General features: G+C 41.1%; 1 pseudogene; it reads right to left on the reverse strand.

Annotated features, from left to right (window-relative positions):
* LOC134369888 (thiamine transporter 2-like) overlaps positions 1-19,352 on the reverse strand; it is a 38,193-nt pseudogene extending 18,841 nt beyond the window's left edge.

Here is a 19,352-nt window from a genome sequence, read left to right on the forward strand (position 1 = left end):
CTTACTAATGACAATGGAATGAAAGTATAAAATGCATGAAAGGCCAGACAGAAAATTACACAGGCTAGTCCCATGACTTGGCTGTGAAGAAGAGAGAGGATGGAAGGTTATCAGAGTCAACTGTGAAATTAGCTGTGCTTCTAGCAGGTGTCTGTATATGGTAGGGAGTGGGGAAGTTGGGTGTGGAGGAGAATCTTGAATCAAAAGGCACCAACCTTTGGCAAATCCCTATATGTAGACTTCAGGAAAGACACGAATACACTATTTAAGTTGTCTTGATTGGGAACCCTTGAAATAAGGTAGCTCTGAGATCAGTAGCTTTCAAACTTCTTTGACATAGCCTAAGAAGAAAATCTTTTATATATCAACCAACATAAATACTTACATATGTGTGTGAATAGAATTTTCACAAAACAGAATGTATTCTCACAATCTGATATTCTCCCTAACCCACCCAATTCTATTCTTTGATTTAAAAATGCTGGTCAGTTGCCCACTAAATTGAGTTAAAGATGTGTTAACCTACAAAAGGCCAGATAGTAAATATTTTAGGCTGTGGACCACCAATCCCTCTTTGTTTTAGTTTATTTTTTATGACCCTTGTCACATACTTTTTTCTACAACCACTTAAAATAGTATATGTATATTATACAATATAAAAATATTAGCTGTGGGAGCCCATAGCTCATGGTTTGCCCACCTCGTATTAATGGTATGCAAATCACAATTTAAAGACTAGAGTTACTAGGGTAAACAGCTTGTGCAAAAGCACAGAAGCAGGATCCTAAGATGGCGGTGGCTGCAGAGGTTGGTGCTGACTAGCTGAGGTGGAAAAGGCGGCCACTGGGCCTTAGGCAGCCGGGAAACTTGTGGACCTTCCTCTTGCCATCTCTTAAGGGAGGACTGCTGCTGGTGGCCGGTCGTGGGGGCTGACCGCCACTTTGCCCTTGGCAGGAGAGGCTGCCTCGTTTACAGGCAACAGCTTTGAAGTGCGGAGCAGGAAAAGAACTCTTTCTTAGCTGCAGCGGCCAGCTGCCCTATTCAGGATACGAGGTTTCAGGCCGGCATAAAAGAATATTCCTGGGAGCACCTGAGCCGAGCCGTGCTGCGGGACCGAGTGAGCAGCCTGAGGCGGTGGTGGCCGAGGACGGGGACGGAGACAATGCGGAGGCAGAGAGAGAGCTGCCCGGCCCGGCCCAACCCCGTGAGTGACCCCCGGCCCGGCCCTGCTTGGGGGGCTGACACCCACCCAGCTTCCACCTGCCCCACCGGGCCACTCACCGGCCCTGGGGCTGCCTCCATTTTCTCAGGTGGTGGCAGCTCTGGCCCAGCTCGGCCAGGCCTGTCCTCCTCGCCCAGCTCAGCTCCTCACTGAGCCTTCCCACTTGCTTGCCCAGCGCAGGGCTTCCCGGGGCCTGCGGCCGGCCTCCCCTCCCACTCCCTCTGCAGTTCTCTGGTGGGGCTGGTGGTGTGGGGCATCCCCGGCCAATGTCGGGAGGGCAAGGAAGTACGGGCTGGGCCAACTGTCACTCCACCGCACCCTGGGCTCTGGCCCCTGGTAAACTTCCTGTTTCCGGGAGGCAGATACCATCTCTGCGGCCACCAGTTCAGAAAAATGCCTAACCAATTTCTGGTTAGGAATAGTGTGGTCGGAGTGTTCCTGAATTTTCTTGAACCTGCCGGAGAGCTGACTGCGGACGGGCACCGGAGTCGGTCCGCGCCGGGGGGATTCAAAGGTGAACCGTGTGCTGCGGGCTCCTCCCCCGAGGAGCTCATGCTCTAGTGTGGGAGATAAGACAAGTACACAAATAACCGCGATACCAGGAAGAAGGTGATAAGTCCCGAGAAAGATCTACACAGTGCTACAAAGGCACCCAGAGCGACCGGTCATCTGCGCCTAGCAGAAACCTGGTAGACTTCCTGGGTGAGGCAGTGCTGAGCAGGGTTTTGAAGGCCCGGCTGATAGATGAGGGTTGCAGAAGACACGTCCCAGCCCAGCCCAGTGTGCACAGAGTGGGGAGACGTCTGGCTAGGGAGGTGGAGACTCGACAGAAACCACACCCCCTGTGTGGCCGCCACTGCATGATCCAACAGCCCAGGCCAGAGTGCATGGAAGAGGGAGAAGTCCTGCACGGGAAGTGGAAGCTCAGCAGAGACCACAAACCCTGTGGTACCGCCCCGTGATCCAGCAGCCCAGCAGAGTCCAAGCTGACAAGAGAGGTGGCTCCCCGGAGAGGCCCAAGACCCGAGGCATCCACACACACAAGGCACTAGAGGCCACCTGAGCAGTCATGGAGGTAGCCATACCAAATTGGCAACCACAGCAACGTCTTAGTTAGTCAATAGTCTCAAACTGGTGGACTGTGAAACCCCCTGCCACAATGAATAAACATCAAAAAAAAGATACCAGAAATACAAAAAAACAAGAAAGTATACCACCAAAAGTTAATAAATCTCAAACTCTAGATCCTATAGAACAAGAAGCCCTTGAAATGACTGACAAGGAACTTCGAGTGATAATTCTAAGGAAACTGAATGAGATACAAGAAAACTCAGCTAGACATCATGATGAAATGAAGAAAAGTATACAGGATCTGAAAGAGGAAATGTACAAGGAAATCAATGTCCTGAAAAAAAATGTAGCAGAACTTGCCGAACTGAAGAAGTTATTCAGCGAAATAAAAAACACAACGAAGAGTTTAACCAGCAGGCTTGTCGAAGTTGAAGAGAGAACCTCTGAACTTGAAGATGGGCTGTTTGAAATAACACAAGCAGACAAAAAAAAAAAAAAAAAAAGAAAGAAAGAAAGAAAAAAGAATCAAAGACATTGAAGAAAATCTGAGAGAGATATCAGACAACCTTAAGCATTCAAATATCCGAGTCATGGGTATTCCAGAAGGGGAGGAAAACGGAGATTGCATTGAAAACATATTCAACAAAATAGTGGCAGAAAACTTCCCAGGTATAGGAAAAATCACAGATCTTCAGATCCAGGAAACTCAACAATCTCCAAACGTATTCAACCCAAAAAGGCCTTCTCCAAGACATGTTATAGTCAAACTGGCAAAACTCAGAGACAAAGAGAGAATCTTAAAAGCTGCAAGAGAGAAGCATCAAATCACCTATAAGGGAGTCTCAATCAGGCTAACATCAGACTTTTCATCACAAACCCTAAGGGCCGGAAAGGAATGGGATGATATATTCAAAATACAAAAAGACAAAGATTGCCAGCCAAGAATACTCTACCCTGCAAGCCTATCCTTCTGAAATGAAGGGCAAATAGTATATTTCTCAGACAAAAAAAACCCCCAAAAAACTGCAGGAGTTCACTACCACACGATAACCCTAACAAGAAATCCTCAAGGGAGTACTGGGTTTGGTTCCTGAAAAATAACTACCACTGCCATAAAAACCCAAGAAAAATCAAAACCCACTAGTACAATAAAAATGGCATTCATGAAGAGAAAACAAGCAAACAAAAACACTATCTACAACCTAAGGAACCAACAAACACAGAAAACAAACAGTAAATCAGAAAGCAAGGAACAAAAGACACCTAAGACAACCAAACAACGAATAAAATGCTAGGAATAAATCAACACCTTTCAATAACAACTCTTAATGTAAAAGGCTTAAATTCCCCAATCAAAAGACACAGACTGGCTAACTGGATTAAAAAGGGGGACCCAACTATATGCTGCCTACAAGAGACCCACCTCACCCATAAAGATTCACATAGACTAAGAGTGAAAGGATGGAAAAAGATTTACCATGCAAACAGAAAAGAAAAACGAGCTGGAGTAGCTATTCTTATATCTGACAAAATAGACTTTAAACTAAAAACCATAAAAAGAGACAATGAGGGACACTACTTAATGATAAAAGGACTGATCCATCAAGAAGACATAACAATCATAAATATGTACGCACCCAATGTTGGAGCAGCCAGATTTATAAAACAAACTCTATTAGACCTAAAGAAGAAAATAGACACTAATACCATAATAGCAAGGGACCTGAACACCCCACTGTCAATATTGGACAGATCATCTAGGCAAAGAATCAGTAGAGAAACACAAGATCTAAACAAGACTCTAGACCAATTGGAATTGGCAGATATCTACAGAACATTCCACCCAACAACCTCAGAATATTCATTCTTCTCATCAGCACATGGATCATTCTCCAGGATAGATCACATATTAGGTCACAAATCAAGTCTCAATAAATTCAAAAAAATTGGAATTATCCCATGTATCTTCTCAGACCACAATGGATTAAAACTAGAAATTAATAACAAACGAAACTCTGGAAACTATACAAACACATGGAAATTAAATAGCATTCTACTTAATGACATATGGGTCCAAGAAGAAATCAAGCAGGAAATCAAAAAATTTATTGAAACTAATGAAAACAATGATACATCATACCAAAACCTGTGGGATACTGCAAAAGCAGTATTAAGGGGGAAATATATGGCATTAAATGCTCACCTCAGAAGAATGGAAAGATGGCAAGTGAACAACCTAACACTTCACCTTAAAGAACTAGAAGAACAAGAACAATCCAAACCTAAAGTTAGCAGACGGAAAAAATCATTAAGATCAGAGCAGAATTTAATGAAATTGAAACCCAAAAAATAATACAAAACATCAATGAATCAAAAAGTTGGGTTTTGGAAAGATAAATAAAATTGACAAACCATTAGCATGGCTAACAAAAAAAAAGAAGAGAGAAGATTCAAATAACAAAAATTAGAATTGAAAAAGGCGATATTATAACTGATTCATCTGAAGTACAAGGAATCATTCGAGACTACTATAAACAACTATATGCCAACAAATTTGAAAATCTGGAGGAAATGGATAAATTTCTGGACACACACAAGCTCCCAAAACTGAACTATGAAGATGTAGAAAATTTGAACAGACCAATAACAATAAAGGAGATTGAAGCTGTTATCAGAAGGCTCCCAACAAAGAAAAGCCCAGGACCAGATGGATTCACAGCAGAATTTTACCAAACATTCAAAGAGGAATTGACACGGATTCTTTACAAACTATTCCAAAAGATTGAAACGGATGCAAATCTCCCAAACTCATTCTATGAAACAAACATTATCCTCATACCAAAACCAGGTAAAGATATAACCAAAAAAGGAAACTACAGGCCGATATCCTTGATGAATATAGATGCAAAAATCCTCACTAAAATACTAGCAAACAGAATACAGCAACACGTACATAAAATTATTCACCACGATCAAGTGGGATTCATCCCAGGGATGCAAGGTAGGTTCAACATACGCAAATCAATAAATGTGATACACCATATTAATAAAGTCAAACACAAGGACCATATGATCATCTCTATGGATGCTGAAAAAGCATTTGATAAAGTTCAGCACTCATTCATGACAAAGACCCTCTATAAGTTAGGTATAGAGGGAAAGTATCTCAACATAATTAAAGCCATATATGCCAAACCCACTGCCAATATCATCCTGAATGGGGAAAAGCTGAAAGCTTTTCCTTTAAGAACAGGAACTAGACAAGGATGCCCACTCTCACCACTCCTATTCAACATAGTGTTGGAAGTACTAGCCAGAGCGATCAGAGAAGACTAGGAAATAAAGGGCATCCAGATTGGAAAAGATGAAGTCAAACTGTCCCTGTTTGCAGATGACATGATCCTATATATCGAATAGCCTAAAACCTCTACAAAAAAACTGTTGGAATTGATAAATGATTTCAGTACAGTAGCAGGATACAAAATCAACACGCAAAAATCAGTAGCATTTCTTTTCTCCAATAGTGAACATGCAGAATGAGAAATCAAGAAAGCCTGCCCATTTACAATAGCCACCAAAAAAATAAAATACTTAGGGATTGAGTTAACCAAGGAGGTGAAAAATCTCTATAATGAGAACTACAAACCACTGCTGAGAGAAATTAGAGAGGATACAAGAAGATGGAAAGATATCCCATGCTCTTGGCTTGGAAGAATCAACATAGTGAAAATGTCCATACTACCCAAAGTGATATACAAATTCAATGCAATCCCCATCAAAATTCCAAAGACATTTTTCTCAGAAATGGAAAGAATTATCCAGACATTTATATGGAATAATAAAAGACCACACGTAGCCAAAGCAATGCTGAGCAAAAAAAGTAAAGCTGGAGGCATAACACTACCTGACTTTAAGCTATACGACAAAGGTATAATAACCAAAACAGTATGGTACTGGCATAAAAACAGACACACTGACCAATGGAATAGAATAGAGAATCCAGAAATCAACCCACACACTTACTGCCATCTGATCTTTGACAAAGGCACCAAGCCTATTCACTGGGGAAGGGACTGCCTCTTCAGCAAATGGTGCTGGGATAACTGGATATCCATATGCAGGAGAATGAAACTAGACCCATACCTGTCACTGTATACTAAAATCAACTCAAAATGGATTAAGGATTTAAATATACACCCTGAAACAATAAAACTTCTTAAAGAAAACATAGGAGAAACACTTCAGGAAATAGGACTGGACACAGACTTCATGAATACGACCCCAAAAGCACAGGCAACCAAAGGAAAAATAAACAAATGGGATTATATCAAACTAAAAAGCTTCTGCATAGCAAAAGAAACAATTAACAGAGTTAAAAGACAACCAACAGAGTGGGAGAAAATATTTGCAAAATATACATCTGACAAAGGATTAATATCCAGAATATATTAGGAACTCAAACAACTTTACAAGAAAAAGCAAGCAACCCAATTAAAAAAATGGGCAAAAGAGCTAAGTAGGCATTTCTCTAAGGAAGATATACAAATGGCCAACAGACATATGAAAAAATGCTCAACATCACTCCGCATCCGGGAAATGCAAATCAAAACCACACTGAGATACCATCTAACCCCAGTTAGGATGGCTAAAATCCAAAAGACTCTGAACGATAAATGCTGGCGAGGTTGTGGAGAAAAAGGAACTCTCATACATTGTTGGTGGGACTGCAAAATGGTGCAGCCTCTATGGAAAATGGTATGGAGGTTCCACAAACAATTGCAGATAGATCTACCATATGACCCAGCTATCCCACTGTTGGGAATATACCCAGAGGAATGGAAATCATCAAGTCGAAGTTATAGCTGTTTCCCACTGTTCATTGCAGCACTCTTTACAATAGCCAAGAGTTGGAACCAGCCCAAATGTCCATCATCAGATGAGTGGATACGGAAAATGTGGTACATGTACACAATGGAATACTACTCAGCTATAAAAACGAATGAAATACTGCCATTTGCAACAACATGGATGGACCTTGAGAGAATTATATTAAGTGAAACGAGACAGGCCCAGAAAGAGAAATACCACATGTTCTCACTTATTGGTGGGAGCTAAAAATTAATATATAAATTCACACACACACACACACACAAAAAAAAAACGGGGGGGGGGGGAGAAGATATAACAACTACAATTACTTGAAGTTGATATGACAAGCAAACAGAAAGGACATTGTTGGAGGGGAGGGAGGAGAGGGAGGAGGGAGGGAGGCTTTGGTAAGGGGCAACTATAATCAACCACAGTGTATATCGACAAAATAAAATTAAAAAAAAAAAAAGACTAGAGTTAGTATAGGATTAGAGAAAGGAAAGAGTTTTGATATTTTCACCTTAAGCCATCTGACTTGCCATGGCCAAACCACATGTGGCCAGCAGGATACCAATTTGTAGCCCCTGTTTTTAGAGATGGGGAAACTGTCTCTTCCATGTATACACTTATCAACCTTTTACTATATTAATTGCATGTTTTAAACTTTGTGAAAAAGCTCTTCTTTTTCAAACCATTTGGTATTCAGTGTTGAAATCACTACAACAAGGTTATTCATGAATACAATTTGAAAGCTGCTATAATTTTTCTGGGGTTCAAGAAATTAAATAATAAAAATGCCTGGTTTTTACCTAAGACTCTACAATAGACAAATACTTCTGGATGCATGATCCCTTTTGATCTTAAAAGCAATCTTGTGAAATAAGCTGGTAAGTATTGTTCTAGCCTTTTAGGAGAAGAGAAAGTGGATTGGTAGAGTTTTTTTTTTTTTTTTTTTCGGGCAGCTGGCTGGTACGGAGATCTGAACCTGTGACCTTGGTGTTACCAGCACCATGCTAAGCTAACCAGCCAGCCTAGATTGCTAGAGTTTTAATTGATATGCCCATGTGGTGAATGACAGAACACGGATGAAAAATTGAGCCCAGAGTTTTTCCATTTATTCACCTGTCCTCTTCTTTATGGACTATGAAAATGTCACATTTATGTGTTGTATACTTGTCCTAGTTTAGGTATTGAAAAAAACAGTTCTTCTTAGTATCTTACTTTTCGCAGGGGTCTCTAGCACTGAAATGCATCAATTAGAGTTACTTTCAAACAGGCCTAATTTTCTGCCGTGGAGTATCTTAGGAACACAGAGTAGCACATTTTCTGCACATTGATAAGATAAAGCCTTATATACCTACCCCAAAAGGTTGCAAGGGCTTCTATTGCTCCATTATATATTGCGGAACTTTGGGACAGTGCCTTGTAATCCCACAGGATTTGAACATAGTTCAAAACTTGATTAAAACCTGCTGTGGAAAGAGCCCACCACAGGGACCAGTAAAAAGATTCTTTGAGGAGTAGCATTTCTTCAAATCTCGAAACCACTGCATAAAAACTCTCAAAGCCACCTGTTTTGGCTTTAGCCTGCTCTACTGGCCACCACCCAGATTCCCCGAAGTGGTGAATAATTCTTGGTGGACTGTTTTGTGGTCCTTATGAGGTTCCTTTAAGACAGCATCCTTTCCTGATGCCTTTTGAGAGGTTTATAAATTGAGTTTTGCATTAAAAAACATGCTCTTCTTAGGCATGGGTAGAAAAAGTGAGAAAAGGAAAGCCATGAAGACAGAAGCCAAGGATATGACATTGAGATAAAAGTACAATAGGTTCTACAGGGAGACCAAAAGTTGGGCCAGCACCGAGGCTGCGGTGTAGGCGACCAGCGTGACACTCCTACAGTAGACGCTCACTCTCTGATAGTGCTCAGGGCTGACCATGCTGTAGATGTAGGCATAGTAGGCCACCTCGATGGTGGTGACCATCCCATAGAAGAACTCCACAACCTGCATGGTCTTGACTCCTTGGCCAAACAAGAGCAGCAGCCAGGTAATGATGAAGCTAATCCCTTGTAAGATGATGGCTGGCTTGTAGCAGATGTAATCGGTGACGACAAACACAGGCAGCAGCAGGGCCAAGTAAGAGTATGTCCAAATGGAAAAGATGTCTTTTGTAATCTGCAAATGGCGAGAGCATGAGGACTCAGGCACCAAGAAGTAAAATGCACCATGGGTGTCTGACACATACGTTATCAAGATGACATGTGTCAATCCCAGGACACATTGCTATGCCAAAGTGGGTCCAATTTCATACTTTACTTGACAGTACATCGAAAAGCAATGGGAAACTGAAATTCAAGGCAACAAATTGCAAGGATGATGGATATTCATAACGTGCATTCACACCTCCAAGTGTAAAAAAAGAGCAGCTATTGCTCTTAGTTGAGTTATCTGCTTCTTAAATGTTTTAAAGGTAATTCAATCTGTATAAGCTATTGATGTTAGGAAAGGAGGCCATAATGCCTAAGTTAGTCTTTTTACACTTAACAGTATTTCCAGGGCAATCGAGCACTGCTCAAGTACTGTTGCCCATAAGCACAACGAAGTGGTCTACTCCTCTTCAAAGTCAGAACAAAAGGTCAAAAAGAATGTTTCATTGCTGGGAGAACCTGACCATCTTGACCTTTGATCCACATCAGTACGTGAATGAGCAGATCATCGAGATACTGTCTGGGTGATCGGGCAAAAATATAGAGCAAACAACCAGTTTGAGATTGAACGTCGGAGAAAGAAATGTGTTCGAGTCTATCTTCTGCTCTTCCACATGCCTGGCTTTACTTTATTGGGCTGCTCTGGAGAAACCATGAGAAGTGATTTAGTAGCTCTCTTGTTCAAGCCGATTTTGTCCACAATTGCCCATGGTACACTGGTTGCATTAGCCAATTATCTGAACCAATTCGCAGTATGTGATTGTTTCAGTTTCCATAAGGGGAATGTATAGTAGATAGGAGATGACATAAATGAAGTGGGGATAGATAGACCCCCTCAAATCCCAGTTCTCTCTGAATTTTCTTTCTTTAGAATGCGCTCTCTCTCTCTCTCTCTCTCTCTCTCTTTTTCCTTCTTTCTTGTGGCTGGCCCATATGGTGACTCCGAGTTATCAGAGCACTGAAATAAACCCACTGATTTACTAAGCCTGAGAATGTCCTTTGTTTTGGTCTAATCTGTGCCCTACGCCTTGAATTCCCAGATAGACTTTTACCCAAGTGCTCTTGAAGTGCTTGTGAACATGTTGCTACTGATGAAGTGAAACTCATTTTAATGAGTATTTAAATATGGTGAATGAAAAAGCCTTTGGGGAGTAAGGATTTATAAAGCAGATAGACCGTTGCTTTTTCTGCATGTCAGACTCAAAGTGAACATTGATTTAGCATAAGAAGGCTGAATTCATTTCAACTGTCACTCATCCAGTGCCTTGATCTCTTTTTAATAACTATTTCCAGAGGAAGAGTTAAACTCATTTGACATCTAAACAAGATCATGACATGGATAAAATTAAAACACAACACCTAGAGGTAAGGTGGTATTTTAGCCTCCATTATAATTTTTCCCTGTTATGTTGCTGATACTGGAAAGAGAGAATTTTTGTTCAGAGTGATAAGCCTCAAGGTCAACTGATGGAAGGAAGGATGAAGGCACCCTTCAGAAAGGTAGTCAGAGGCTCCAGGAGAACGCTCACTCACTTGGTCCTTGGCCACTTCCTTTCTGAGCCTTCCTGCCCCTCTCCAGCTCCTCTCCTCCTTAGTCTGCCTCATCTCATTACAGTGCTGGCAAGACATTGTGGCATGGCAGTGAAGGACATGCACTCTGGGGTCAGACAGTCAGGTCTAAATCCTTCTCTGCTACTTACAAGCATGTGACCTTTGGCAAGTTGTTGGGCCTCTTTGTATCTCAGGTTCTTCATGCGTAACATGGGGATGACGATATGTTGTGAGGATTACACATGTGAATGCATGTTAGAACAATGCCTGGCACATGCTAGGTGTCCAGTAATTACAAGCTGTACAATTCGTTGTACTCATGGCTTTGAAAGGTATTGATATGTCAACACGCACATCCTTCTGTTAGCCTGGGAGCAGGGATTCAGCTCTGTCATCCCAAAGTCTACTACAGTATCTGACCCATCAAAGGAATCCTAGAAGTGCTTGTTGAAAGTGCAGTCATTGGACCAAACGGGGTCTTCTCACTGACTGAAAAATTCGCATAAGAACAAGATGTTTTCCAAGTGTTCAAGTTACTTAAAGTTGTTCTCTGGAGTGGGAGCTGCAAGCCAGCCTTTGATTCTCAAGAATATGTAGGTTACTCTAAAAGCAGTTTTGGAATAACAGAAAGAAGATTTCCTGGTGGGAAGAGCATGGGCGTTGTAGTTGAGTAAATTCAAGTCTCTAATCCACTCTCTCAAGTCATGTTACCGTAGGTAAGTTTCTCTGTCTTGGGGCCTCATTTTTCTTCACCTGCAGAGGTGGATCGTAATGCCCACCACATAGGTATAGTGGCAGGGAATTTCCTGGCTGAACACCTGTCATTGGAGCAGGTTCTCAATGTGGGTTTGATTCCTGTCTCTGGGGTATCCATATCCAGCTTCCATGGCAATGGACTGGGGAACTACCATCTTTACAGATGTTGGTGGCATTTGCCATAACCAAGCTGGTTTCTATTGGAGTTTCTATTGTGGCTTAAGCCACAGGCAGGTTCTAGAGCCTGGAACAAATCAGTTTTATGTGAGTTTAGCAAATGAGGTTGTTATATACACTGATCAGTATATAACTACTGCTGGTAGTTAAGGGAAATAGCCAGGGGAGATTACTATTGATCAGAAATAATCCTCTGGAGAGTGAGATATTAAATAATTGCATACTTTATAAAAATTCATAATTTCTCAGTGACAGATCTATTGCAGTTTTTGAGAGTATTAATCCCTGGAATACTAATAATAAAATGCAGAGTAGAAGCAGACAATTTCTAACAGGGGTTGTAGGCAGATTTTAAATCCTCCTTCTGAATCGGGTGTTGGTATGAATGGAATATCATTCACCATTTCTGAGACGAGGAGGGACGATGGCTTCAGGTTTTTATATTGGAAATAACTCCCGATTCCACCCTACATTGGCAGCCAGTTTGTAGAAGCGGAATGTTTAAAAATTGGGAGGATTGATTGCTTTGGCTGAAATAGAGCTCCCCACACCCTTATAATGTATGCTATCTGTTTCTGTAGAATTGCTTGCTTAACCTAAGTAACTCCATTTTACCCCTTGTCTGACCTGCAGACTACACACCCCCTTCTGCATGAGAAACCATTGACCTTCTCATAGAAACAAAGGCCATTGCATAGAAACAGGAGCCATACACAGTAAACTATTACATGGGAACAGGAACCATACACAATGAACTATTACATGGGAACATACACAATGAAAACTTGCATGCTTGATTGCTCTAACGGCTCATTCTTGGCTTCTGTGACCTAGACCCTAGCTTGCTTTGTGCACCTGGACAAACCCGTGTGCTAGTGGGATGTAGTTTTCGCCTTTAAAAACCCTACAAGACCAAGGCCCAGTGCTGCTCTTCCTTGCTTGGTTGCTCCTTGGCAGACGGACGCTGGGCAGCTGGAGTGAATAAACTGCCCTTTTCTGTACGAGTAGCGTGTAAGTGCATTTCTTGTGGGAGGGGGCCTCGCAACATGGCTAGGTTAGGGAATCCATCACCACCACAATGAAAAGACCACATAACAACTGAGGACGTGGAGAAACAGCTAGAAGAAGTGCTCTCCAGTGTAGGCTTTCTACTACTCTAGTTATGATGGGCATCAAATTTGCCCCCAGCTGGCATCTTCATTAATTATAAAAAGATGGCGTGTTTTTATTTTATCGATGGGTGTTCTGTCTCTGCAGCCCCTCGGAGTTGAATGGCTTTCTCTATGGCCTATGGAAAACCGACTACCTAGGAAGAACTTTGAAAACATAGAGTATAAAATTCCTTGATTCTGTGGTATCTCTGAGATTTAAGGGAGCAGAAAACTCAAGACGAGAGATTCAAATACTCATTCCTTGTGACTCTTTTTCTAATTCCAAGGCATTTTTCTCTTTTAAAATTTACAGTGGAATTATAACAGTGAAAAAACCACAAGCACTGAATTTATAATCCCAGGTTATCCCGGTAACATAATTTTTAGGGTTTAAAGCAGGTGGTAATTTTTGGTTAATTTTTAATCTACTGCTTCAAAGGTCATTGGAAAAATCAATTAAAATGCTACCAAATGAATGCTCTGATTTACTCTAAATTATGCTAAAACACAAATTTCTAGCCTTCCCGAGGACGTTGGGTGCATTGAAAGCAGTGGACATCTGGTCCATGATGCTGATCTGTCCTAGTGTTGTTTCAGACAGGGAGTCCTGGAGCTTGGGGGCCCTGACTGCTGCAGAGCTGGTGTACTACCCAGAGCAGGAGGGAATTTCATAAATATCCCAGCTTTTACTGTGATACAGCCATCAGATTTTTTTTTTTTTCTGTTGTACTTAATCACAGCTGGCTGGCCTCACTCAAATTCCTTAACCTGAGTCCCACTGATTAAAAGAAGATAAAAATTATCCACTTTATTGTTTGTGAGGAGTAAATGAGATCAATAGAAGCAGACTGCTGTGAATTGATTGAATTGTGTCCCCCAAAGTAAATATATTAGATGCTTAATTCCCACTGTAACTGTTGAGGGTGAGAAATCCTATTATGGTAATTGAAATGTGGGGCCTGGAAGAAGTGATTAGATTGTAGGGCCATGCCAGAGTGAATGGATTAATAATGGTGGTCAGGTGTGTGATTCTGAGGATTTTAAAAGAAGAGTGCATGAGGAACTATCTCTCTGCTCTGCCATTTTCAACCACGTGAGACCTTTGCATTGCTGTAAAGTCAGCAACAAAGAAGACCCCTCACTAGTTGTGTTCCCTGGACTTTGGACTTCCTGGTCTCTGAAACTATAAGCAATAAATTTTGTTTTCTTTATAAATCGCCCAGCTCCAGGTGTTTCTGTTATAACAGAACTAATACAGACTAATACATGGACTCAGGGCAGCACCTAATACCATAAATACCACCATCTTTCCGTTGTCTTTCTTTGAGAATTTGGTCTAGTCTCAGTCACCAGGAAATCAAAAGGACCGATGAATTCCTAATAAAAACTCACAATGTCAGACCAAGCTAAATTGGGTTGTTGACTATCTGTACAAAATCAGTGTAATGAATTTCAAGGTTATGTTATAAGAATAAGGAAAGATTGAAAACGTCAATTTATAGTTTAATGAGGTTTGCAAGGAGAACTATTTCTTTAAGGAATTACACCGTCAGAAAGCACTTTGTAAATACTAACTTACGTAAGAAAGATCATAAATCATCCTTATCTGCCCTCTAATCAAATCTTTACAGTCATCCACTATCGGGAACACGTGGTCAGTTTAGTTAGGTTCTGCTCGAAATACATGCTGTCCACACACATACTTCCCCATTCAGATGTTTTACTAATTCATTTTAATTCTGCTCTGCTAGTCTAAATTGGTGAACATTTACTGATGTACTTTTTATAGAGTTGAAAGGAAATGATTTCTATCTTCCAGCTCATCATGAGTCAGCATTAAAAGTATTAAAAGTATTCAGATTACTTACATCAGCATTCCCCACCAACATTTCCCATCTGAACCTTCGCCTGCTCTTTCTTATTGGCAATGTTGGTTAATACACCGACCATGGGGCCTCATCATTTTTAGTGGTGATGAGGCAGATTTTCTCCTAGTTTACTTTCAACAGTCTATTACTGATCTTGCTATTTGAATGCCATGAGCTAGGACTAGGAACTCATTTCAATGATATGATTCTCTGTCATCCAGGAAATCACAAGGATCCACAAATTGTTGATGTCAATTTTGGTACTGGAAAGTGGGGTGCTGCTGGAACAGATATGTAAAAATGTGGATGTGGCTTTGGCATTGCATAATGAGTAAAGGCTAGAAGTGTTTTGAAGCACTTGACAGGAAAAGCCTGGATCACCTTTAAGAGGTTGTTGGTAGAAATTAGACATAAAGGCAATTCTGGTGGGTTCGGAAGGAAGAGAGGAGATATGGAGATACCTTCTACTGTCTTGGAGAATCCATGTATCATCATGTACAGAATGTTGCTAGAATTACGAACATTAAGGGCGATTCTGGTGAAGTCTCAGATGGAAAGGAGGAATGTGTGATTGGACAGTGAAGGAAAGGCAATCCTTGTGAAAACTAGAAGAGAACTTATCTGAGTTCTGTTGTGTTTTTATATGGAAAAGTAGAACTTGTAAGTGATGATGAATTTGGATATTTAGCTGAGGAGATTTCCAAGCAAAATGTGGAAGGTGAAGCCTGTTTTCTCCTTGCTGCTTATAGTAAAATGTGAGAAGAAAGAGATAAATTGAAGTAGGAACTTCTAAGTGAAAAGGAACCAGATGTTGGTGATTTAGAAAATTCTCGGCCTGTCCAAATAGTGTACTCTAGAAACTGCAAGAGTATGGCTCGACAACTGCTTGCTAAGTAAATGAGGTGTATGGCTCTTGGATCCAATCAACCATCTCAGGAGAAGCCAGGAATAGAGATGTGGAGGATCAGGAAAGACCTGTGAAGGACTGTCTTGTCTGATGGCTCAGATCCCAGTGAATTGCATGGGCGGCTGACAAGGTTTTTGAGAATTTTATACCAGTAGCCAGTCTGGACTGAATGGAACAGAACAAAATTAAGGAAGAATGCCTTAAATGCCAGAGCCATGGACAGGAGTTTGGGCCAACAGGACCTCCCCAGGGCAGGGCTCCCACTGTGGTGGCCTCAGCAAGCCTAGAGGAAAAAGCATCGAACCCTAGAGGATTATTCTCAGGCCTTGAAATCTGATGGAAGTTGTCCTCCCGTGTTTTCAAATTGCTTGGAACCCATGAACCTTTTTGTCCTTCTAATTTCTCCCTTTTGGAAGGGAGATGTTTTTCCTATGCCTGGATATTGTATTTTGTAAGCAGATAACTTGCGTCACGGGTTCACAGATGGAGCGGACTTTTGCTCCAGAGGGAAATCATACTCCAAGTCTCATCCCTAACTGAGTTAGATGATGAAATTTGGAACTGTAGAGTTGGTATTTAGATGAAATGTTGGACTTAGAGTAATGCTGGAATGGATTTTGCATGCAGAAAGGACATACATTTGGGGAGGGCAGAGGGAGGACTATTATGGGTTGATTGTGTCCCCCAGAAAGAAATGTTGATGTCCTAATCCCCTAGTACTTCAGAATGTGACCTTTTGTGAAAATAGGGTAATTGCAGATGTAATTGGTTAAGATGAAGTCAGAGTACAGTAGGGTGGATCCTTTATACAATGACTGGTGTCCTTATAAGATATAGAAAAGATGCACAGAGACAGACATGCACAGTGAGAAGACAGCCATGTGAAGATGGAAGCAGAGATTGCAGTGACGTATCTGCAAGCCAGGGAACAGCAAGGATTGCCAGTAAACACCAGAAGCTGGAAGATGCAAGGAAGAGCTCTCCACTATAGGTTTCAGAGGGATCATGGTCCTGTCCACATCTTAATTACAGCCTTCTAGCCTCTGGACTGTGAGAGAAGAAATTTATGTTGTTTCAATCCACCCAGTTTGTGGGTCTTTGTTACAGCTTCCCTAGGAAACTAATGCAGATTCTGATACAATTAATTTGAATTTTTAATCATTTACACAAAGCGTGTGATTAATTTTACATTAAAACTTTTTCATTTTAAATCTTCTTTGTTCTGGCTGTCCATGTATCTAGACTTTTGAGATTGTTACATATTAATAGGACGGATGAGTCCTTATTTACACATGGAGTGAGATTTTTCAGTTTGTTTTTGTAACTACCCGTAAACATCCTTAGCTAGGTAATGAACCTTGTTTATATCCCATATGGCGGTTGTTCGAACACTTAGGCACTCTCATAAAAGACTGCAATGTTAGTTTTTTAAACAGAATGTTACAGGGAATGCAGAAATGATAAAGGGATGTCTAACCCTTCCAGATGACCTGCCTTTCTAAGAAAGTTATAATTTTCAAATATAAATGTAGACATTTCCTTATAACTTAGTCATTACTCTATTTATAAATTTATTTTATACTGATTTTTCTCTTGAGATAGGAGTGTTAATAACCATTGCTCTCCTTTGTACTGGGTCTGTCTTCTTAATCAAGTTATCATGCTTTGGGAACAAGTGTATCACGATAGCAATGAAGGTGTCTTTTGTGTGGGAGACTGATGCTCCCAGGGCACCTTTGGCAGATCCAAGCTCTCAGCCAACAAAATCCTCATCCACCTTGAGTACCCAGGCAGCCTTTGGGGAAGGAGGAAGGATGAACGGAAGGAAGAAAGCTGTTTTTTTTTGTAGCTGTGAAATTGCAGTAATCATTTCATACACTTTTACCCAGTCTCTCTGGCCATGAACAGAGCGTCATTGCAGCGTGGTTGGCCAGAATAAAGACTTATGTTGGAAATGCCATCCTGTCTACGAGCATATGTGAAACCAAACAAAGCTTTACAGAGTTCTCACCTCTACTTCTCAATGCAAAATGCTTTTTACGATGGGCATTATTGTCACAGACATTTGGTTTTAAAAGAGACGACCAGGTCTATTCTAGAACCTTCTTTTGTTATTCATGGCAGTGCTACAAAGAAATTGGGTCTTGTGATATTGTTAAAATGAATGTAACTCATATTGAGTCCGAAAGCACAGCATATAGTGAAAACTGCTGAACAAATGCTCCCTATAAAAGCTCTTCAGCCACATTGTATATTGACAAATAAAATAAAATAAAATAAAATAAAATAAAATAAAAATAAATAAATAAATAAAAGCTCTTCTGCTTACGAACTTTTTGGTGCTCAACAGACTGTCCCCAAATCTTTTTTTTTTTTTTAATTGAAAAGTAACATGGCACAAAAAATTACCACCCACACTTGTGGTTAATGAGCTGAGGTGTGCCTTTTTTTCTCATCTGGAGGGCTTGTTTGACACCTATTGTTGGGCCCCATTTTCAGTTACTGATTTAGCGGGGCTTGTGGTGTAGGGCTGGGACCAAGAATTTTCATTTCAAAAAGTTTCCAGGTGATGCTGATGCTTCCGGTTGGAGATTTCACTTTGACCTTGGTGTTATCAGCACCATGCTCTAACCAAGTGAGCTAAGCAGCCAGCTCTGGAGATTTCACTTTGAGAGCTACTGCTTAGCAAACAGCGGTTTGGGTTAACTCATGCTGAAGGTTTGCAAGAGAGTTCTGTAGTCATTTTACCTTTACTGCCTTTGAAGATTACACTAGAGGGCAGTGTGATGACAGCACACGGGGATGGAGGGCAGACTGACTTCACACTGCAGCCAGACCAGTGTTTTCGCACTAGTCTCATGGATTCCTGCTTCATGCAGACATCTTTGGTTTTATCTGTTTTGTTCAGAGATGTTTCACCTAGGAATTTATAACTAAGAAAGGTTCTGCTGTGAAAAATAAGTTTAAAAGCTGCGTTCTCTCCCGTCTCTTTATTTTGAAGTCATGTATCTGTTAGCTGGAGAGTGGGGACGGGTGGGGTGTGTGATTTTATTTCCCATTAGTCAGAGAATGTTAGAGTTGAGAGATAAACTTGTTCTTAAAGTCTAAAGTTTCGAAATATGTTTTCAATAAGTCCAGTTCTATTAGTAATGGATATATGGTTGAAGACCAAATAAGTTTGGAAACCTGAGTTACAGATATACGGCCTCCTTTACTGGAATGTTCTTCTGAACCTTTATTTGTACCTTGGAAACTGCTGGGAGGAGGCAGATGCAGGACCACTGTGGAGGAATACACTTTGGATATTTTGATAGAAAACAACTGTCTGTCCCTAATACTTCATCTTTTCCATAAGAAATTAGAGACTGTAAGATAAAATGACTGTGGGGTGGTGACAAGATCTGTGTCCTAACTGCAGCCCAGTGCATTTTCCACAGGACACAGGGTTACCTACGGGACTGTGTGCTCTGACAACATGCAGGCCAGTGACACGCTCTTCCTCTTGGGAGCCTTGGGTCTTCCTGTGCCACCTGTTGGAATACTCTCCTCCAGGCACCTGCAGGCTGAGCCCCAT

The sequence above is a fragment of the Cynocephalus volans genome, chromosome 1 (assembly GCF_027409185.1).
Source record: "Cynocephalus volans isolate mCynVol1 chromosome 1, mCynVol1.pri, whole genome shotgun sequence".
Taxonomy (NCBI): Eukaryota; Metazoa; Chordata; class Mammalia; order Dermoptera; family Cynocephalidae; genus Cynocephalus; species Cynocephalus volans.